At 36.5% G+C, this 24,898-nt stretch overlaps 1 protein-coding gene across 2 annotated transcripts in view; it reads right to left on the bottom strand.

The window, feature by feature from the left end:
• The window catches only part of PTGER3 (prostaglandin E receptor 3), an 84,415-nt gene that overhangs the window by 20,053 nt on the left and 39,464 nt on the right, over positions 1 to 24,898 (bottom strand). The window lies entirely within an intron of this gene.

The raw sequence follows: 24,898 nt of genomic DNA, 5'->3' as shown, positions 1-24,898 counted from the left end.
TAAGGAAAGAAGGAGCTGGGAGAAACCATGAAGAAAGAACACATCCCTTAAAGAGACTGAGTTAATACAAACTGAGAAAACAGATGGACAACATACCTTCAACTGTAAGTTTAAGAACCTACCCTCTACTGTCCCACCTCCCAGCCCCTGACCCAGCCAGCAGAGAACATAGACTTGTAAGGAAGTTTTGTTCTGTATAGAAGATTTTTAAAGACATTAAAAAAATACCTAAGTTTAGACTGTACAATTATCACCCCAGCCTTTAGCAAAAGTAGAGACTCCAAGAGCCAAACAAATGCAAATAGCACTAAATAAATATAGTGACCACCTTTTAAATCTGTGACTATGGGCCTTTGTTTTCCAGTTTAAGGCATTATAAGGGAGATGAAGAAGGAAGCTGAAACAGTGCCCAAGATGACTAATAAAAGAAGCCCATCCTAATTCTAAACAAGTCAGGAGTATACAACTAAAGACAAATTAAATCTAATAATAGTTGCAAGTGTTGTTCTGTTGTATAACTTATAATCAGAGACAGTCAATGGAAGGTCTCATTGCAGTTTTACATCCAGTTTTTAAAAGGTAAGTCACAGGACATATGGCTCAAATAAAAAGAAAATAATCGAATGCATTCTTATCGTATATTACCAAATTGATAGCGGTGAAAGATTAAATAAGATTAAAAACTATCATAAATATGGTAATTGCACTGAGTAATGGATTTTGTGATGAATTAATCCTGATCCTCCAGTTCAGAGCTGATTTGCTTGATCTCTATGCACTTGGGCATTCCGGAGGATTTTCTAGTCCCTGAAGCTACAGGTGTGGTCACTGAGGTAAAACACTTGCATTCTTATGAAGTTACCTGATCACCTGCAGTCCCTTCTATGCATAGGGACAACCACAACCATCCAATACAATCAAATTAAATCAGCACCAGAATAACACTGTCATGAGGCTAATGATTGGATACTAGCAGAAGCTATCAAGGGTCTTTTATCCAACAGGCGAGTAAATTCCACAGAGCAGTGAAGGTTAATTCAATTCAGCACTCACTGATTGCGTATCGTCTACACGTAAGACACCGTGCGAGGCATTGAAGGAAAATCTTGACTCATCAATAAAAATGTTATAAGCTGTATATAATTAAATAGTATTCATTATGTGGTGTAAGTCATACATATTTAATGGTTATGATAAGTCTAAATTCTCGACATATTCCCATTTCTCTAAGTGATGACAGCAAAGAAAAATTATTAAAGTCTCATTAGTCACAATTTGGCCAATTGGAATCTGGATCTTATATAAAAGTAGTTTCAAAGCCAGTTGCTTATCTTTAAATACAAAATAATATAGCACATTATTTAGTATTCAGCTTCTTTTGTTCTTAGTAATATAATAATAATATAGTAGAATAATATAATAACTATGATCCTCGGGCAGAAACTTGATAGATTCTTTTACATAAAATAACCAATACACATAAAAGACATTTAGAAAGTCATGTAATACGAGAAAGAAAGACATCCTGCCATTTGTGACAACACAGATGGACCCCGAGGACATTGTGCTAAGTGAGATGTCGGACAGAGAAAGGTATGGTAGGATATCACTCATATGTGAAATCTAAAATAGACAAACTCATAGAAACAGAGAGTAAAGTGGTGGTTTACCAGGGGATGGTGGTGGTGGGGATGGGAGAGATGTTGTTTAAAAGTACAAACTTGCAACAGGTAGTAAACAAGCTCTAGACATCTAATACACAGTATAGTGTACTAGACAACACTATTGTATTATAACCATCAAACTTGCTAGGAGACTAGAACTTAGTTATTACAACCATTAAAAAAAATGATAATTATGTAGTGTGATGGAGGTGTTAATTATTGCTACAATGGCACTCATATCATGACATATAAATGGATCAAATTAACATGTACACCTTAAATTTATGCTCTGTTATATGTCAAATATGTTTCAATAAATATAAAATTTAAAAATAATTTAAAAGGTACATAAAAATAAGGAACCATTCTTTGACTGTGGCAGGGATTGCCAGTTGCTTTCAAATATCCACTCTCCTCTTCTTTATAATAGAATCTTGATTATTAGCTGAGAAACAATTTAAATACTGCATTTCCAGCTCTGTCCCAGTTAGGTGTGGCCATGTGACTAAACTCTGGCCAATTATATGAAAGCAGGAAGGAGGATGCAGGTTAGTGGCTAGAGCTCAAGCAACCATACTGGGCCATGAGTCGGTACACTAAGAATGACAGCTAAAAATGACATCAATCTCTGACGATGAGGAAATGGCCAGATCATCCCGGGACGGACTATATATAGAGTTTATATAAGTAGGAGAGAAATATCCTTCTATGTTTTATTTAGTTATTGTTATTTTAGATTTTTTTTTTTTTTGCAGCCCATCAAAACCTAACATGCATAACATAAAGCCATCGCATCAGCCAGTGTAAATTCTAGGCAATTGTCAAGAGAAAACCTGAAGTAGTGCAGAGAGAAGGCATACTAATAAAAGGAAATTAATAGTGCTTTCATCATGTCTAGCCTAAGATGAATCCATTATCTAAAATGTGCAATCCTCAAGGCTTCAGGAGTTGACATGATGAGACTGAATTTTTTGGCCCTAACATAGGTTGTACCCAGCAGTTCAATGATGACTTCAAATTATTTGCAGGTAATTTTCCCAAAATTTGTACAGTATTTCTGCATTTTCAAAGAGGAAAGGTGGCATAGCATCGTAAGCCTGCATAATTCAAATCTGCTCCTTCCCCATACTGTGTTTACAACACAGATGGTGACACCGGAAGGAGCTCAGAAACGGAAATCATAAAAGCTGGGCTTGAATCCTAACTCACTCTAAACCTGGACAAGCTTATTTACATTTTATAAATCTCCATTTCTTTGTCTATGTTATAGGGATAATGATAACGTTGGCCCCATTTTCCCCATAGGGAAGTCGGGATAATCAAATGAAATAGGTATATGTCAAAGCATTATCATTATTACTAAAATCATTTTGGTATTTACTTAAGCTTCACTGGGAGAGGGACTTTCTTTTCAACTTTCTGGGATAATTAACTTTAGAAAGTGACTCTTTTCCCACATTAACTTCCTTTCTCTAACCATCTCATTTTCATGATTCTGTAGAAAAAAGTTTGTTTTTATGATGTTTGAGTTTTTAAGGGCTACATGTATGCAAGTATTTAAGCTAAAAGGATGAAATTGGGAATGGGTGTTTGGCTAACTTAACAACTGCTTCTTTTGAAACCAGCATGTAAGAAGCACTTAGACAGACATTGAAAATAAAAATAAATTTATTAACTAATTACAGAAGACTGCGCAGTTAAAATATATCATTTACTGATTGAAATCTAAGTGTTCTGTGCAGCAAATTCCCTTTAACCAGGAATTAAGCATCGAGGCGTTTCACATAGCAGAACGTTTCACAGCATTGAGCAATTATCAATGGTCATAAAAATGACTCTGGACCTACAAAATACTGAAGCATTTTCTGAACTATCAAAGAATCAATGTATTTAACTAGCTGAAGTATACCACACCACTATCTTATTTATATAGCAGGAAAGTTCATAACAATAAAAAGACTAGATTATCTGAGATCTACATGGAGCAAAATAACAAAGGTTATAATTCCATTTTACAGGTAGTAAAAATGAGATTGAACTTCTTGCTCAAAAGAAAGTAGCTTATTTGAATTTGATTGTCAAGAACTGCCTTCTGGATTGTGATTCACTTCATAGGCTCCCTTCCAATTCAAACTAGATGAGTGGGGCTGCCATGTGATTAGCAGTGAAAGTCACCTTGCTTCAACTCCACCTCTCTCCCTCTCTTTGCTTTCTCTCTCTCTCTCTCTTTCTCTCTCACACACACACACACACACACACACACACACACACACCATTAGAACCTTCCCTCTTCAATATGATCTTGAAAAATGAGACACTCTACAAGGACATGAACTCGGGGGCTGGCCCTGGCCTCATACTTTAGAGCTAACAGTACAAGGAAACATATGGGAGAAGAGGAACTGACCAGTCATCTAACTGCTTTTTTTTGAAAACCCACCCACCTGCTGCTCACCATCATCAAGGCTGACTGATAGGACATCCCCTGTCCTGGCTGCTCTCCAAACTCTGTCTTCCCTTATAAACTTGCTTTATTTCTTTTCTTTTTCACTGTGATTTTCAATATAGTATCTGAGCCAGAAGGTGAGGGAATAGGGGATGTAGGTGGAGTGAGAAAGGAGGGGACGACTTACCCAGGGAGTGAGCACATGTAGACTGGGCCCCAGTCCTTTCTGGGAATTGCAGGGAGATTCATTCTGTGCCTCAGTCTCTGATGTGTTTCCAGGAGAGGATTTTGAAAGGGGCCACATTTGTTTCAGGCATATGTTTTCTCTCCCCAGTACCTTCCCTACAAACTTGGCCCCTCTTAGCCCTCATGGCTTTCCTCAGTTTTCTAAAGAAATCCTATCCCCAGCTCATCATAAAGCTTAGGTGTTCTAAGTATCATTCTTGTGAGGCTCTACTAAGTAATTAGAGCCCAAGGAAATAATTGTTTCTGAGATATTAGAGAGTGACAGTGCTTTACTATTTTATTTTTACCCAGATAATGCATTTACTTCCTAAGATGGGGTCTTCCATGTTCTTGCTTAAAGGAATAATAATTCTGGGATTTTAGATCCTATGATGAGTCCTATAGGGTCACAAGAGCTTTTTAAAATCTTTAGTGTCATAATTGAATTGCAGGATACCCAGCTGGTGTTGAAAAATTGGTGTGGGGAAAAAAACCCTCATATTTGGTGTCATAAGTGTTGAGAGTAGCATGTAAAAGAAACAGTGTTTTTTTGTTTTTGTTTTTTTTTAGAAGCAGAACAATTTTTTAATGAAATTCCAATTAGAAGCTTAATAGACATGACAGACAAAAGAGAGATCTTGAGCTCAGGCTATACTAATAGCTGGTGTCATACTGTTCAAAGTCCAACCCATCACCCCTTGCCCCTAATTCTACCTTACACAAACACACAAACACACACACACACACACACACACACACACACACGGTCATCCCTGTAGATAGGACTCTGTTGAACCGAACTGAAATTCTATTGACTCCCAATCTCTTCTGCCTCTTCCAGCTGTAGGATTCTATGCAACCAATTGTGTAGACACACCTAGCAGTAAAATCTCAAAATATACCCTCCTCTCTACAGTGCTCTCAAGTGGAAACAACCCAAGTTAGAGTCAGAAAAGAGGGCAAGCAAGCATTTCATCATTTCATTTGATTTCCTTTAGGGCTCAAGCAAATAAAGAAATATTCATTTAAAGCTTCACCCTATGCTATGAATCCCACTCAGGGAAACAGGAATGAGAAATGCGGTTTCTAATCACTTAGCACAGTGACTGGTATCTTGGAAGCATTTGATGAATGATCATTGAGGCTGAGTTGAATATTATAGCAAAATATGTCCAAGGCTCACAACGTAAATAGCTCCAACATCACTGTGGGCAGAACTCTTTGAGATTAATTCCATTAGATACTTGAAAATAAATTCCACTGACTTTATTGTTTCTTTTACTTCAATTAAAGTACATATTTAGCCCCTCAGTGTTGAACTCCTCCCTCTTCTAACAGCAAATGCAGATATTAGAGCTAGATATACTTCCTTCCCACCTCCAGGTAGCCTCTAAGAACCTCATCCTGGGACTTCCCTGGTGGTCCAGTGGTTAAGAATCCGCCTTCCAATGCAGGGAACGTGGGTTCGATCCCTGGTCAAGGAACTAAGATCCCACATGCCACAGGGCAACTAAGCCCACGTGCCACAACTACTGAGCCCATGCGCTGCAACTACTGAGCCCACACGCTGCAATGAAAGATCCCACATGCCACAAAGAAGATGCTGCATGCCGTAACTAAGACCCAACACAGCCAAATAAATAAATAAATATTTTAAAAAGAAAAAAAAGAACCTCACCCTTCCTTTCTGCCCAGTGGGACACATTTGTCTTTAATTCATTTACTTTTCAGTATCATTGTCCTACCTTTGTTACGTGTTCTTCCCAAAAAGCAGAAGATGTAACAGATGATGTCTCTGTTAAAGGGAAAGATCCTGGAGAAACCAAGGAAAATCCCGTGGTTTTGGTTTGCTTTGTAAAGCGCCTGCCTGCACGTGGGTCACTGGTGAACACACCTCTGGCACCTGAGTTAGAGGACCCCTAGTGCCATGCTCGCTTTCTTAGAAATTCACTACGAATTGCCAAGTGAGCCAGTCTTAGGCAGCAATCTACATTTTGTATGGTTAGGCTAGAACATCCAACAGACTCTCCTTTTGCTGCAGTGCCTTAATAAGCCTGGGTGTGGTTGAGGAGCATTAGTGGAAGTAAGATCTGCTGTCTCTGTCCAAAGGGCTCAGGGCAGAGTTTTTCAGGAATGACCTATGGAGGCTGCTCAGGTGTGCTTTTGGGTTTTTCAGTCTTTGACGTGTGTGACATTCATGCTTTGCTCCTTGAGGGCAATCTGTATCCCTGTGTGGCCCAGCACAGTAACAGGCAGACAGGAGAAGTGAGTGGGTGAATGAAAGACAGAGTGAGTGAGAAGTAGAATTGATGGGGAAACTGTGGTCTAGTGATATGAGTACTGAGAGGAAGCAGAAAAGTGTTTCCAAGTGTTAACCAAACAAAGCCTTGGAGCTGGGCTGATAGCTCCCAGTTCAGCTTCCTTGCAGGTCAAAAGGAGAATTTCATCAGAATTTGTTTCTCTTGAAAAGCTCCCCATTCTTGGAAAGAAAGTGTTCTTTCACTCTTTATCAGCCTCTGACTCCACAGCTGTGTTGCCAAAAGGGCTAGGAGCAAGCGTGTGGGATCCAAAGCTCAGACTATTCAGACCATGAAGCCAAGGGCTGCTCTGCCCCTCATACCATCCTGCTAACCACAGCTGCCTTCTCTTCTCTCTACCAGCCTGGACGATTGCCTCTCAGCAGGCCCGTTCCCTGGGTTATTCCGCAGACAGATGAATCAACAGACAGATGAATCAACACAGGCAAGGTTTTCCCTTCATGTTACCTTACAAGCTTATCATGAGTATAAGAAGTGTTGCACCCACTGAGACTAATGGTCCCTCCAATTTAATATTTTGTCCAATGGTGGCACCAAGGGACCTTTTACTGGGAAGGAATAAGGGACATTCTGAATGACATGTATGCCAAAAGTTTGGATGCTATCATCTCTAATTTCAGTCCCTAACGTAGTTAACAAATATCTGTTGAAACATGTACTGTATATCTAGCACTGTGGTAAGTTATGTAAGCCTTAATTTTTTTCAAACCCCTCCTTGGACATCCTTGCATTTTTGATTTGTACTATTTGTACTGTGGTCGTTTAAATCAATCTAAAAGATATTTCTATGTCTACTATGTGTCTACAGTTCAAAGTTTGTGGGAGGAGAGGAAATGGAAATGCCTGGGATGCTAAGATTAAAAAGATGTGGTCTCTCATTCAAGGAGCTAATAGTCCAGTAGGAGAGCTAGAAGCATGCATAGCTGACTCTAATACAAGTCAAGCAGGGAGACGTAATCACAGAGGCATAAATAAGGTATTATAGATGCACAAAGGGGGACTTAGTCATTCCAAATGAGGCATTAGGAAAGAATTTTTAGAACAGGTGTCATTTAAGCTGGGCCCTAATGAATGAGTAGAATTTTTTCCATTAAGAAGAATACCAGTCAAGCAAAAGAAAGAAAACGTAGAAACATAACTGTGAAAGTACATAATGTGTGTGAGGAAAGGATTCCCAGAAGGCTGGGAATCTGTGTTGCCAGATAAATCTGGAAAGGCGGGTTGGGACTAGCTTAATGAGAGCTTTGAAGAAGTGAAAACATTCATACTTTGTACAGTGGATACTGGGAAAGCATCAAAGGTTTTCTGAGTGCACTGCTGCTATCTCCACTATCCAAATAAGAAAACTGAGGCTTAGAAAGGGCATGAAAGTCACTCTTAGGCAAGTGTGGAGGTGGTAGTTGAACTGAAGCTTAACTTCAAAGTCCAAATACTGCACCTAGTCCTTTTTTCTTTTTTTGAGATATAATTGATCACAATATTACATCAGTTTCAGGTGTAAGACATTATTTTATATTTATATATATTGTAAAATCGTCACCACAACAGGCCTAATTAGCATCTACCACCACATATAGTTATGATTTTTTTTTCTTGTGATGAGAACTCTTAAGATCTACTCTCTTAGCAACTTTCAAATATACATTCCAGTATTATTAACTAAAGTCACCGTGCTGTACATTACCTCCCCATGACTTATTTATTTTATAACTGGAAGTTTATACCCATCCAGTCTTAGTCTTAGTTTTTACCTATAAAGTGATAATAATAACAGTACTTCTCTATCTACCTAAAAGTTGGATCAAATAAAACTACATATGCTAAAATGCTTTAGAAATTATAAAAGAATTCTGTAAGTATTAATTATTAGTATTATTTTATTGTTACCACTTACAACTAATATTATTGCTGAAGGTAGCATAAATGCATTTTTGCAAATGCAAGTAGTGTTATTTAATGTCAATACCGGCTATAAGTGATTGAGTTCTACTGTGCTTTGTACATGTATTATCTTATTTCCTTTCACCATACTGTGAGATAGGAATCTTATTTCCAATTTACAGATGAGTAAACAGAGGCAGAAAGAGATTAAAAAATTCCCCAGTCACGTAGCCTTTAAGTCAAGAACTAGGCTGCAAATCTATGTCTTTGAATCCCCAAACTCTTTCCATAAGGCTGCCTACTGCTTTCTCATTGATGATGGTGTAAACCTTTCAGGTGGCAGTGGCACATGGAAATGATGTCTTCAGGAAGCACTTAATGCTGCCAGTGATTTCAACACTTCCAGCAAGGATGGCAGTGTCTGATTCTGTGTTTCAAAAAAGATGTAACTATTTCTAACCCAGTTAAGGATCATGCTGAATAAATAAGGAATATGTTTCCTTTAGGCTTAATTTTAACTGGAAAACATGACCTATTCTGTCCCACCCTCTGAAAATGAAATAAAGTCTTTCTTTGAGAATAATTCCTCTGTTGATTTAAAAAACAAAACAAAACTCCTTACTGATGCAATTGTATTGATTCTTTATAGTTATTTCAAATTTTAAAAGCTTCCTTAAACACCTACTGAATCATTTGTTTCTATATTTTAAAGTATATTTCTCTTTTTTCTTGGTCAAGAAACTTAAAAAAAAACACTAAGTAGGATTGGTAATGTACAAAAATTTGATGAATATTATTCATGCTCAGTTTATTCTTCTAAAATATATGTTTTACACATAGTAAAAAATTATCAGAGTAGGTAACAAGCTGACGTTGACCAAATTCATAATCTTGGCAGTTTTTCATATTTAATGAGGACAATCAGATACTCCAGGCAATAAAATCATTGCTAATAAGGCCACCAGATATTCCAATTTAATGGGAAAATAATTGCTGTTGCTTTTTTTTTTTTTTAATATAACATTCTTGTTTTCCTGAGTAGAGTTTTCAAAAAATGTTGTAAACTAATAAGGTAAACACAGAGACCTCGAAAGGCTGGCTTTGAGATTAGATCCAACTATGATTCAGTTAGTGTCACATAAGGCAGAATATAAAGCACATAAGAATGGGGTTTGAAGCAGAGCAAGGCTCAACAGCTAAATTCAGACAAATTTCTTTCTACCATTTCAAATATTTTAGCCATTTCATAACCGGTTTCATGCAATGAAATCACTTTGACAAAGGATGTTTTTTTTTTTGCCACACTGTGTGGTTTGTGGGATCTTAAGTTCCCTGACCAGGGATTGAACCCCGGCCCTTGGCAGTGAAAGCATGGAATCTTAACCACTGGACCACCAGGGAATTCCCTCACATCCTTATTTTCTTACCCTAAGTCTTGAGAAGGTTGAATAAAATTTGTATGCTTGTGAAGACATTCAGCCTCAGCTGGAAACTGAGCTTGATTTTGATATTAGTGATAATAATTTATAACATAATAATAACCATTTATTGAATGCTTATTATGTGCCAGGTGCTAGGTAAACACTTGCACGCATTGTTTCATTGAATCTTTGCAATAAATCTGTTAAACTTTAGATAACATTATTATCTTCATTTATAGTTAAAGAGACTGAGGTTTAGAAAGTTTAGGTTAATTAGCTTGATTAAGGTCAGCCTACTAATAAATTAACAGAACTAGGATGTGCCACCAAATTTAGTCTAATAACAGTTCCCATCCTCTCAAACACAATGCTATATGCTTGGGTCTCCCAAAATAATATTAAGGAATTAGTACAGAGGTTGGGATGTCTTTTTCCACATTCCCAGTATGGTTTATGGATTCCTCAAGCAGTTAAGATTGCTATTGTGGCTACTATTACTACTATTAATACAGCATCAGTAACAACGACCCCTGCATATTTATCATACCCACCACTCTTCTGGAATATTTACACATTTAATCTTCACAGCTACCCTATAAAGTAAGTGCAAAAATCCCAATTCTTCATATAAGGATTCAAAATCTTAGAGAGTTTAAGGAATTACTTTCAAGTTCCATAGCTATTAACCCAAACTTTGACCCAGGTCTGACTCCAAAACACATACTTTCATACCCCTGAAGGTAATCTGACCATGACACCTCTCGTCCAAACGAAGTTCCTACTAATCTAGTTGGCATCCTAGTTGCCTCTCGCCTTTCTCCAAGGATATCACTCTCTCCCTTCCAAATGGTTGTCTCATGCAAATAAGAAAGATCCCCTAAGTTTGAGTGTATCATTCTCCATCCAATGAAATGGAGAATGGTGTTTCCCATTAAGAAACTTCAAGCAATGTAATCATCCACTGTTATTACATTTTTTTTTTTCTGAACCCATTCTCTCATTAAAACTTACTTTCCTGAAATGAGGTCTGTAAATTACTACTTTAAAAGTTATATTATTATTAACAACAAACCATTATGAAGGTCTTCAGTCTCCATTTCTCATGCAAATTACATAGAAGTTGGCAGGCAGAGGGAATTTACCCTTCAGGTATTTGCCCTAAGCTGTGACTCATTTGATTTGGTTTAATTAACTCCCGGGTCAGTAAAAAAAAAAAAAAAAAAAAAAAATTTAATAAAGGTTTACGTGTAATTGGGTTAAGCCTGTTCTGAATAGATGCTAATCAACCCCTGAGATGCCTGAGAATTGCTGACTATTGTTGTAATTGAAATAGTAGAGATAATGTGCAAAATTAGACCAAAGATAAATTCCAAGATGCACTGATTTTTTTCGATTTTTCAAGTTAAACTGCTATAGGTAGGCTGCCATTTGCATTCATTTGAAAACACAGAATTCAAGTTTTGGAGCTGCTGAGATTTTATTCCCTTGAGCAAAATGTTCTGCACTGTTCTAATCAGCCTGACCAGTTCTGAAGAAAACAGAGCAGCCAGTTGAAGAGAAAACTGGTGAAGGAATAAAATGTCAAATATACCAAATAGATTTTGCTTGCTAGCAACAAGGGAAGAAAGACTCAAACACTGGGGACAGCTTTTCTCTTTCTCAAAGATAAAATATGCTCCGCTCTGAAACTGCATTGTATTTTGCAGGAAGAAGCTAGAGCAAATTTCAAAATTAAACAGGAGGAGGTGATAAACAGAATGGTTTCACTGCAGACAAATGGCCCGCTCTCCCTCTGGCCGGTCCTGAATTTTACAAATTCTCTCAGGAGTCCCTGTGTCATTAGGAAGCAAAAACACCTTCTCATTAAGCCCGACCCTAAGTTACCTTACAAGCAGGAGAGAAAGTATGAAAGGAAAAACAAAAAAAGAAACAAAAAAAAACACAAAAGGACTGAAAGAAATGCATACTTAGTAACCCAGATCATGATAAGCTCTTAGTTTTTAGCAAAACTCACACGCCTGGGCAGCAAGCGGAAGTGCCCTCTTTTTGTGCAGCCATCTGCTGCCGGCGGTGATATTCTCTCCACTGCAGAAGCGGCCCTGCATCCAACAGGGAAGGTCTGAATGTTCTCAGTAGTGTGCACACGCCTAGATTGGACATAAGGACTACGTTTTTGCTGAAAATCTTGTTTGCTGAATCTAATCAGTACTGTTGGAAAAACCACCTTCCCACTGCTGCCCAAGATTATTTCTGGCTGCGGAAAAATGCCCAGGCATCAGAACAGAGTCAAAGCCTTTCTTTCATGGGGCCTTAGAGGATTTCTCCAAGATAAACTTGATGCTTCAGAAAATAATCATAGTAGTAGTTTTCACTAAGTGAATTCACAACAATTACATTCTAACCTGAAATCAGGTGAGAATCCCAGCTACACTTCTCACTAACTCCGTGGACTTGGCCACGTGATTTACCCTCCCCGAGCCTCAGACTTCTCATCTGGAAAGTAGTGGTAATAACACCTACCTTGTGGCATTGACATGAGAATTTGATAACATACGTAAAATATAGGTGCTCATAAAATGATATCTGCCACTATTGTTATTATCACTATTATTGTTAGTGTTCATGTGTATTTAAAATCATTTTCTTTTCTAGGAGTTTGGTTCCTTACATTTTTTTTTCTATTAAAAAGCCCATTTTAAAGCCAGTGTGATCAAAAGAGTGAATTATTCAAGAAATACATCAAGACACGGAATCTAGGAAACAGGGTATCTAATAAAAAAGAGGCAATAGGCTGAATAGAAGAGAAACTTTAAAAAAAATCTTAGGCTCTAAAGGAGGTAAAGATTATCTGATAGGTTTGAGCACTTGGAAAACTGTTAAGATTTGGTCATTAGCACAAAGAAAGTTAAGCAAATTTAACTTGATAAGTTCTTAACTCTAGAAAATAAAAAAATGTGTCCAAGAAAAGAAACATGATGACAGTTCTACTGATTCTGCAGTTAAGAATATTTACATTATCATAAAAACGCAAACACTGAATTCTGATTTAATAAAATTGTGTTAGAACCATAATGGGACAACGCGTGAGGAGAGAGTTAAATCCAGCAAAATAGAAAATCAACCTACAAGGTCCAAAGTTGATTAAGCAGGATACAAAAACATAAATAAGTTATTTAGAAATATGATGGTATATTTCAGAAGAAATGTTGAAAAAAAGCTGAAAGTAGTGATGTTTGGAGAGCAGGCTGGTGGGGGGGGGGTTAGAATGAGGAGTGTGGGTATCATAATAAGCTTTTTTTAACTGAATGAAAGGTTCTTTAAATTCTGTAGTGCTTTACAATTTTCAAAAGTTTCACATACATGATTTCATGTAATCCCATAACCCTTTTATTTATCCCCTAACCCTATATTGCCCCCATCCCCCCACTAGTAACCACTAGTTTGTTCTCTATATCTGTGAGTCTGCTTCTCTTTTGTTTTATTCACTAGTTTTTGTTGTATTTTTCAGATTCCACATACAAGTGATATCAGACAGTATTTGTCTTTCTCTGTCCAACTTATTTCACTCAGAATAATGCCTTCCAAGTCTATCCATGTTGCTGCAAATGGCAAAATTTCATTCTTTTTTATGGCTGAGTAGTATTCCATTGTGTGTGTGTGTGTGTGTGTGTGTGTGTATCACATCTTCTTTATCCATTCACCTGTCATAATAAGCATGAAGTGCCATTTGACTTTTTAAAGGGGTGAACGTAATATTGTGATTAAAAATGAAACATTGAAGAAAAGAAATGCACATTTGAGATATAATGGACATCCCATACACAGACACACAGACACACACACACATTGATAAGCCCAAGTCTACACAATTTAGTCTTTGTAATATTTCCTGAGCCAAAAATAAAGAAGTAAATGAGATCTATCATCTAACAATCAATATTATAGGATTTGGTAGTTTGGATGAGGAGGAAAAGGAAAGGAGGCAGAAAAACTTAAGAAATGGAAGGCATGGCCCCTGAATTCAATTATCCTCCAGTCTGGTAAGAGGACAATGTCATAGGAGAAGGAGACTAGGAAACTAAAAATTCTTTTTAGGGAGAAAAGGAACAGAAACCTTTTATAGGCATTTCTGCCTATGTCGCCTAGAGATTTCCTATGAGCTGTTTTTCAAAATTCAAAAGAGAAAAACTTGTGTGTGTTTAGCTGACAAGTTGAGCTGCATGACATTCCAGAGAGAAAGGAAAATCATGGCTTTTCAGCTAGAAGAGACCACATAGATCAACCACCCTCTGATTGTACAGATGAGGCAAATAAACTTAAAAGAAGCTATGTATCTTTCCCTATGTGGGACCAGAACTAGACTTCTAATGTTACTTGTGTGTTCTGGTGAATGCCCAATACTAAGTTAGCCAGACTGTACTATAGTGGTTTGAGATGAGAAAAATCATAATTAAATTTAATGTTCCATTGATGAAATCCAGATAATAAAATAATATTAACCATTATCTACTTGTATAGTGCTTTCAAAAGTGTCCTTATCTTCATTCTTATTTAATCCTAATAATCCCGTGCTGATAAGAAAATTCAAGTTCAGAGACATTTACTAAATTGTCAAGGGCAAACAACCACTGAATAGCAGATTAGATAAACGGACTTAAGTGTTCTGACTCCTTGTCCAACACTGGGAGTTTTTCTTTTTCATTAAAAAAAAAGAAATGAACTAAATGAACTAACCCACTAAACTTTAGAGAACATTTTAGAGAAATGACGTTGCTTTAAAAATGCTTCAAAATATTTTAAACATGCAATCTCTTAGTAGTGGTCAAATATTAATTAATTAAATTAATAAATGAATTATTTTAGGTTTCAATGACAATTCTGCTGAAGGGATAGTAGCAGAAATATGCAAAATGGCTATGGTGGGAGAAAATCTGTCATAAGGAGAGGAGCCGTGCATGTGTAACTAGGGCTGCAAAACATTTAAGGCAGCGGTTCCCCTTCAGAGCTTGGCAATAAATGAATATTATTTCTCCAAAATTTTTCAAGTAAAAATTAATTCTGTCACTGCAATTCTTAAAATAAAGAGGCCAGGCCAAAAAAAAAAAATTTTTTTTTAATGGTCAAGGAATGTTGAAACTAAGTAACAAAGAGCCATTGCTCTTCCTCTAAAAATGGCTTTTCATGGATCTTCTAAGGAGAAGACTCCAAAGCACTGACTTATGAAAATCAAGTTGCAGTTTCACGCATGCTGTGTACAGCTGTCCAATTCACATACACACATCCAGAATGCAGGATGCTCTGGTATCAAAGTGTGGGGTTTCCAAAATATAAATATTTCAGTGCTCTAAGATGGCACTTTTTTCCTCAATAAGGCAAGAAAAATGCAAAGATAAATGTCATTCATTGCTCCAGATGTTTCCCTCTAGAGAAGTACAAACTATAAACATCAATACTGCATTCCACTAATAGTTTCAAGCATTGGCTTAAAGCATCATTAATTTTACATTTGTAAGAAGGTCTGCAAGTGTATGCCTTGCATTTTACTGAAAGTTTCAGTCAATAGGTCCCCCTTGCTGCTTTCATTCTAAATAGCAACACAAAACTATAGTACATGCAGAAGTGTAAATATATATTTATACATATACATAACATAACATAAAGTCATGTAACAGAAAGTAACTGGAAGTTAGATTCTAACCATTTTAGACATTGCATTTTTCAGGTGAGGTGTTATTTTTTTTAATTGATTATTTTAATAGTTGGTTTTAAATCTCTCTTGCTGGATCAACACAAGGCAAAACTAAAACTCTGTGTAAGGCAAATATGTCATTGGATAACTTGTAATTCTTTTTCAAAAATTGTCCTTTTATTTTTCAACCTGTTTTTGGCAAGTAACCTATATCGCTCCTCTTCTGTTTGGGATTGCGTTGTTTCTTTTCCCCACATGATGGCAATTTTTAAAAATGATTGCAGTTCCTTTTAATAATTCTACCTCCCATTATGTTGATTTCCTATTATGGGCATTATGCTGATTGACTATTATGGGCATGTCATTCCTTGACATGAGATGTCAAGGAATTTTGGCATTCACAGGGAAGTAATTATGTTGATTTAGCTGCAGTTTTCGATTTTAGTTTTCAAACCAAACATGGACACTTGTGAGGTTCCTTGAATCACAAAGATTCTCTCACAGTGAGAATTCTTAACCTGTGTGTATAAATTTCCAAGACATCTGTAGACAGACTTTAGGAGGACTGCACAATCTCTGACACTGTAAAAAAACTCTCTGTGCTTTTTGTGAGAAGGGGATCCAAAACTTTCACCAGATTATCAGAGGGGTCTCTGACCCCACAGTGTTTAAGAACCAGGGTTCCACTGGGTACTTCTAGTTAAATCTAATTTTAAAAGGCTTCAATGGGTGGTAATGGTTTCAGAATTATTTTCTTCCAATGTTCTTTTCAAAACTGAATTCAAACAACCTTGCATGTTATATTCAAAGACTTCTTTTTAAAAGATTGCATAATAATATTAGGTATAAGCACTGATTATCCATAGCCCTTCCCTACTTTGCCTCAGAAATTTACAGTAAACTAATGAGTACCTTTGTTTTCATTTTCATTTTGGGTCAGATTTGTGGTTTAAGTTTTTCAACTTCCCATTTCATGCAAACTAGAGTTTAAATGTCAGTTATAGAGATCATGACTTGAACTCTGTCAGCAAAAGGTATGGTAATAGCTCTACACCTGAGGTACTGCAGACTGGCACGAACTCAGAAAGGCACAGGCTGATAAAGAGACATTTGCCCCAGATTTGCCTGCTCTTTGATAAAAATTCTGCCTCAGATTAAATAAAGCTCTTACAACTCTGTAACACAGATCAGACATGCAAAAATTCCGTTAAAGACAGAATTTGGTAAATTAGTTCTCTCTTACCCAGGCACCTTGCCTGGAAATGTGAACTTAATTACGAGGAATTATAACAGATTTTCGAGGTCCTGAGAGAAATGGACCATCTTTAGATATCCCTTTGAGAGACATATAACCCTAGGGTCTCTTATCAAGAACAAAATAGGGATTGGAGGCATCAATAGAAAGATGATACTTTCTAAGAAATTGTACCTCTTTGTCTGTGAATAGGTATATGTGATTACGGAAGTGGATCAGGGCCCATGGTGATCAGGGCACTGCTGTAGTGGTAGCGCCACATTTTTGTGTGGTCAGACACAAACTGGCATTTTAATGCCTGCTTCCTTGAGAAATGCCAGAATGGTGCCTGTCAGGACCAACATCCCACAGATGGCTTTGTCCTGCAAACCCTCACACACCTCGCTTCCTCCTAGTGGCCATGGCCCTTGCCCTAAGGCAGAGGCTCCCAACTAGGGGCCAATATGTCCTCCATGCTGCATTTGGCAATGTCTGGGGACATTTTTGATTGTCACAACTAGGGTGGTATTACTGGCATCCAGTGAGTAGAGGCCAGAGTAGCTGCTAAACAGCTTACAACATACAGGACAACACCCTACAAAAAAGAATTATCTGCCCCAATGTGTCAAGAGTTCCATGGTTCAGAAATCCTGCCCTAAGGCCAAGTCACTTTTCCCCACTCTGTGAGATTACAGAGGTATGCACGATTCAGACCCACACTTTTTACAGGGCCACTAGAATTTAGTCAGTTTGAATGCCTTGGAAATTGTGCTGCTTTGGGCAGAGTGGAGTGAAAAAATATCCTAAAATGTGCCTCCTCCTTCCTGGTTAATACCAACTCCTTTCTCCAAAATGCAGATTAAATGTCAACTCCTACAGGAAACTATTACCTATTTCAGCATCACCTCCCGCATATGCTTTCATTACCATAGGCTTACCCCAATAGCAGCTCTGTTCAAATGATTTCCTATTCCCCTACTAGATTATAAATTCATTGAAAGCTGGGTTTGTTTGTTTGTTTTTTAAATCCCTTAGTGTCTTAGTGCCTACCAGAATGCTTAGCCCATAATAGGTACACAACAAATATATGTTGAAGAAAAGAACAAGTCTGGAGGACTGGCTTAGATTCTGAGTACCTTCCTCCAAAATAGGTTTACTCAAGACTGTTTTAGGTGAGCACAACAACCCCCAAGATATCTAAGGATGCCTGACTCCTTGTCCTCCAAGAACATGAAACTGGGCAACGTCATTCCATGGCATGTAGGTTCATCAGCGTTGGAGTGGAAATTCTTGGTGTACCAGAAGATAGCCATAATGATGTTTACCTCAAATGCTACAAGACAAAGACGGTAGAGATCATAAGATCTGGTCGGGGACTTCCCTGGTGGTCCAGTGGTTAAGAATCCACCTTCCAATGCAGGGGATGCGGGTTTGATCCTTGGTCGGGGAACTAAGATCCCACATGCCACGGGGCAACTAAGCCAGCGCGCCGCAACTATTCAGACTACTGAGGCCGTGAGCGCTGCAGCCTGTGCGCCACAACTAGAGAAGTCCACGTACCTCAACAATAAAGAGCCCGTGCGCAGCAATGAAGACCCAGTGCAGCCAAAAAAAAAGGATCTGGTCAGGGGTCTACGGCAGAGCTCTCCCTAAATGTCTTTTCTTAGGAGGAAGGAGGGCAAGCTCGGCGTGTTACTTATAATGAGCTTGGCTTTGCATTCTATGTTCTACAGAACTTCTCCCGTCACTGAGGGAGGAAGAAGTAGAGTTGAGCTGAATAAGCACATGGAAGAGGGTAGTGGGGTAGCCCAACACATCTCTACCAGTAATCAGCTCACACCAATACACAGGTACAAGTCTGCTAAAGGAGCTGACTATGAACAAGGCCAATTCTTATGTTGGCTGCCTGTAGATTATACTCAAATCCACAAGAAAGTAGGAGAACTAAGTTTAGAATAATTTATAAATGTGCTTTTGTATTAAAAACAAAAATTCTGAGATTATAACATGACTAGGTATCATATTGAAAAGCACCTCTCGAGTTTATAGCACATCAGTGATAATTTGTACTATATGTTTGTTATTATGGAATATAAAACAAAATGATTTAAATGTTACAGATAGGATGACGCTATTGCATTACATTGTGCTGTTATTTTGGCAAAGCACATCAAATAGGATTTTAGCAAAATACTTAATGTGATTATAAGTAAAACATTCCTGACATGAGTTGGCATCAGGAAAGAAAGACAGGGACATTTCAGAACATTTGACTTTATTTTCCATTGACAAGCACAACATAAATAACGTACATTTGTTAAGTACACAGACTAGCTATGACTAGAATGCCATCAAAATTCTGATGTACTTTTCATAGTCTCTTTTATTTTTTGTCCCCACCATATTGAAGACTACCCTTTAAAACATACTGGAAGATATGTTTAAATACACTTAAGATAACTAACTACATAAAGGTGACAACAGTATATCTTCCCATTTAACCACGTGTGTAGGGATGGCATGCTGAGTAGGAGAGGTGGAGAAATGTACACTTTCTATGTACTGAGCTTTACATGATTGATTAAAGTGCCAATGATTTCAATTCTTACTTAGATACATTTTGAAAATAATATATTCATCTGTTGTAAACAGATCAAAATGATCAGTGCCTATTTTTAATTTGTTTGCTTAAAGAAATGTTCAACTTTATGTTATTTGTACAAAATTGTTTGGTTAAAGAAGAGGGAGAAGGTAAGATATTTCATATATATGCAGGAAGATTGGGAAGAAAAAGAGTTTAGCAGTCAGTGATGACTTGAGTGAATTTAACATTCACTCTTACAGAAAAGAACACTGGCCACTCCTCGCTTTGTCCTACTGATGCTCAATTATGAAAAGATAAACGTGGCCTCTTCCTCTCCTTGCTTCTGTGAAATGGCCTAAAAGGATGAAGAATCTTGACAAGTTAGAAATATACAGGTTTTCCTTCACCTCTTTCTCTTTGTTCTCTGTCCCACCCTCCATGCCTGTTCCATATGAGTGTCCTTTCAAAAGCTGAAAGAACATTGAAGTTCATCAGTAAGTCATACACATTTTCTCCTGCTGAACATTACAGCTTTGATTTCTACAGAAACTGAAAATCATAGAAAGAAACTATTTTCAAATAACTATTAAAGTCTGGTGATTGGCTAGCTTTTGGCTAGATATCTGATTCACTTTAATTAAAAAGCCAAAATATTCTAATTCTAAAACAATTAACGAAAGAATTTAAGATCTGCTCTAAAAAAATTTAGAAGTGCTATCATCTCTAAAATGCTCAAAAAGCCTGAAAAGGCTAATTTGTATCTGATGGTAATCTCTTTCCTTCTTATCTTTACTCCCATAATAAAATTATTTCATCAAAGCAGATATTAAAAAGCAGACTCAGATGCTTCATATATTAGGACGTTAGCATATTAGAAATGTGAAACCATTCTCTCTCTTAAAAGCAATCCCAGCTTCACCATAGTAAATATTTCTGTTACTTTTTCTCCATGAGAAAATGGAAAAACAGGCTGGAGGCAAGGGCACTGGGGGAACAGTCTCGTTCCTAATGAAGAAATAAGCATTCCAGTGGATATTTGAGTTGTTTATGATTTGAAACAGATTGATGTAAAACTTCTGAAAATAAAATAATTTTCATTCTCAATAGATAAAATGTTTGATTTATATATGAATAAATATGGTATATATCTGATTGAACTGCATTTCTAGAGAATCAAAATGTACTTGGCCTGTGGTATCATAATGTAATGGTTTACAACTCAACTTGTATAAATTATAAGCCTTTAAATAGAATCCTCACTTTAGGAATTATAAAATAGAGGCTACATAAAATAAAAATTCTGTGCTCTTTCATTACTTAAAAGAGTAGAGAACAGGGAAGAGTGGGAAAGGAAATGTAAAGTAGCATGCTTTGAAGATGTATTTCCATCTGACTTAAAAACTAACTGTCGACCTCTTTTGGAAAAAAAATGCCTCACTTCTAGACTTGTTGAAGTCTTTCATAAATATGTATAGTTTCAGTTTTCCCTTTGTCACTTTGAGAACAAAGTCACCCTGTACTACTCTTTTTACTTTCTTCAGTTTTATTCAAGGTGGACTCAATCCAAAAAAGGCATTCAGGGAAGGCATGGGAAAGATTTTACTTAATAACTACAACATGAATCATTATAAAATTGAAACCTTTTGCATGAGAGTAATCCAGGGGAAATGAACTTTTACATGTAATTAGTAACTATATTAATGATACCAATATAATGCAGTTTTCATTTTTGAATTTTCCCTAATTCTCTGTTTCATGCTTCATATGTAATCACCACCTGTCAGTAGTCTTAGAATTCTGAACTGATAGCAGCTTCTTAACAAATGTGCATGTGAGTTTTAGATTGATTTCCAAATTTTGTAAATAGACTCTATCATAACCTATGTTAGGAAACATCACAGATTATGTCACCTCTTATTAGCATTGTACTGCAACTCAAAAAACAGTTCTGTCAATTTAGCCACAATATTACTCTTCATCTAAAAAATGTTATAATCTCATTCATTGAACAATTCTTTTCATTTATTTAGACCTCAATTTTTGCAGATTTGAGACATAACACAATCACAAAGCTAGCAATAAACAAGCAGTTGTGAAGACTGGGCATGGTTGGTGACCTAAACTTTTCACAGAGGTAAATCATGGAAATTTTAATTATTCCATACTAAGCTTTTTATATGTTTGTAGTAATAAACACTCTCTGTAGTAATAAAGTCTCTCTGTGTCACTCATCTTCTAGTAATCTGTATATTTCAAGAGAAGTTTTGGGGTTAAAATATGAGAATAAATGGGCAATATATGTGCCTAAAATTTCAAAAAACAAAATTTTTCTATTTTCTGTAGCTGACTTAATCCCAATACAAAGAACTATGATTACTGACATGGGGAAGACTGAAAGCAGATCACTAATCTGGGGTCAAAACCAACAAAAACATATAAAGTATTAAATAAATAAAATTCCTAATTCTTGAAAATTTAATATTAGGATACTGCCACAGATTGTCCACCTTATTAAAATACTGTTTTGTCAAAGTTTTTAGTTTGTTTATTACTCAATGCCAGTGTGGCCACAGGGTCTTTTATAGTTAACTTTTATATGAGCTTCCACAATTTTATTCCATAACATGGTCAAGAGGTCTTTTATATAATGAAGAAGTGTTCAGTATATATGTGTACTTTTAAATTGACAATCATTTAAATCTGGCATGATTAAATGTTTACGCTTACTTAAAATAACTTCATATGTAGCATTAGGTAAATTTGATAAATCTTGGGATAACACATTTTGTTTCTTCAATTTAAAATATTTTAAAGATATCCACCATACTTATTTTATTTGAAAAGTAAACTGTTCTAATTGGTTGACGTGTCATTGTTCTCTTCTGTGACACAACATAGTGGTATAAATTCACTGTTTGGAAAATCAAAACTGCTTCGTAAAATCTACAACAGCTGACTTTACATATATTTCTACATTGCGTTCACTCACTACTTTCTATTTAGTTTCCTAGGTCTCTATTTTTTTCTTAACCAATACTGAGAAGTTTTGGAATTCTCATAATTTTTGCATGCATTTTTTTCCTGCTCAGATATATGCATGGATAAACTAAGTATATGCGAGTGAATTTAAAGGCCAATGAACTTAAACGTGGAAACTGACATACTCTTCTGCAGTGACTTTAGATGTTTACTTCCTAACCACATCTAGGGCCTCTGAACAACATCTCTGAAATCTAACCTCAACTATCATCCAAAGGCTGATATCATTTAGGACTTATATTTCTTATCAGGTTTTCCATGTACTAACAAATGGCTGCCTACATAACAAAACTCACATGCTGTTTACGTAATTCTTCCTTTTCCATGTCCTTTTTTTTTTTTTGACAATAATATTATACTTTAAAGTCTCTACTAAAAAGATAGCCTCTTATCTCCAGATCTTTCTTCCAGAATTACTTGTTTCAATTATTTACCTATTCATTAATTCTTTTTTTTTAGCATCTTTAAAACATCTTTATTGGAGTATAATTGCTTTACAATGGTGTGTTACTTTCTGCTTTATAACAAAGTGAATCAGCTATACATATACATATATCCCCATATCTCTTCCCTCTTGCGTCTCCTCCCACCCTCCTTATCCCACCCCTCTAGGTGGTCACAAAGCACCGAGCTGATCTCCCTGTGCTATGCGGCTGCTTCCCACTAGCTATCTGTTTTACATTTGGTAGTGTATATATGTCCATGCCACTCTCTCACTTCATCCCAGCTTACCCTTCCCCCTCCCCGTGTCCTCAAGTCCATTCTCTATGTCTGCGTCTTTATTCCTGTCCTGCCCCTAGGTTCTTCAGAACCATTTTTTTTTTTTTTTTTTTTTAGATTCCTTTACGAGCTTGTTCAAAAACTGCCATCATCCACAACTACCATGTATCCCTGGGCAGGAATTTGTTTTGTAGTTAAGTATGAGTTTTAGGCTGTTTTGTCTTTATGCATTTCTGTGGTTTGATGAAAAGTGATATTTCTTTGACAATAATCTCAATTACCACTTGGGAGTAGCAGTCTCTTAAATTATTAATACAAATAACGCACTTTGTTATGCAGCAATATGACACTGCACATTTGAAGATAAATTTGTATTTCTGTAATTAAACAAGCAGAGATCATTCACTTTATCAGCTTGACGGTCTGTAATGGCATGAAGCGCTTCAACCATACTGTGGGGCCTCACCGATGTGCACTTGGTTTTGGCAGATAATGATTCATTCATTCTCTGAACAAATAGTCATTGAACACTTTCTGTATTCCAAGTGCTGTACTAGGTGCTGGAAGAAGTAACCCAATCAAGCTCATACCACTTGAATCTATACTATGTGTATATCTAAACCTAGGGTCTGAGGACCACTCAAGAGGTAAGACCTCTTCACTATAAGATCATATAAGTGCACTTTTTTCCTGAAAAAAAAAGTATGTAGTTTTGTTTCATCCTCCATGAGGTGACCTGTAGGATAATCCAATTCTATGGCATAGAGAGATTTTTTAATGGGGTTTTAGTATAGGTTATTTATCATCATTTTTTCCAAAACTTAGACTAGTGGAATGATCATGAGTTACAAAAGTACTCCCAGCAGATAATTTTTCTTTTATTTGAATTTTTGAATTTTATTTTATTTATTTATTTTTTATACAGCAGGTTCTCATTAGTTATCTATTTCATACATATTAGTGTATATATGTCAATCCCAGTCTCCCAGTTCATCCCACCACCACCCACCCCCCCGCCACTTTCCCCCCTTGGCGTCCATACGTTTGTTCTCTACATCTGTGTCTCTATTTCTGCTCCCAGCAGATCTTACCCTCTCACTCAATTTGACATGGTCATTTAAATTGATTCCTCCTGATTGACTTAGAGTGGCGTACATATTAATCTAACAGATATTTTGTACCTCTTAAAATTAATTCTCCCCCAAATGCTTATTGAACACAAACACAAATGTAGTTACTATAAAGGAGTATAAATAGATCTCAAGTTTCTAAAAACTAGGAAAGCAAAAAAGGAAAAAGCAAATTAAAATCTTCATGAGAAAATGTTAGTAAGTTTGCAAAATGAATGCTCTAGAGAGTATGAAGAACATTTTATGTAGGTCTGATTTGAAAGATTGTTGTGTTTGTTGGGGAAGTCTTTTTTTTAAGTGTAATTCTCAAAACTTAATGTAGTGACCTACTTGTGCCAAAAAGATATCAAGCTTAGCTATCAAGGTTTGTACACATGTAGACCCTGAGAGAAACATTTTAAGAATAAATATTTAGATAGAGCTACTTTGAGAAGAGGGCAGAGAAAGTGCTGTGAGGGATCAATATTATTAATTTCCTAATCCTATAAATAGGCCAAACTATGGAAAGTCTTTATGGAAGCTTCAAAATATTTATTGGTCTTAGAAT

Source organism: Balaenoptera physalus (assembly GCF_965194825.1).
Source record: "Balaenoptera physalus genome assembly, chromosome: 1".
Classification (NCBI taxonomy): Eukaryota; Metazoa; Chordata; class Mammalia; order Artiodactyla; family Balaenopteridae; genus Balaenoptera; species Balaenoptera physalus.
The sequence above is the reverse complement of the archived record's forward strand: the minus strand, read 5'-3'. Positions and strand labels throughout refer to the sequence as shown.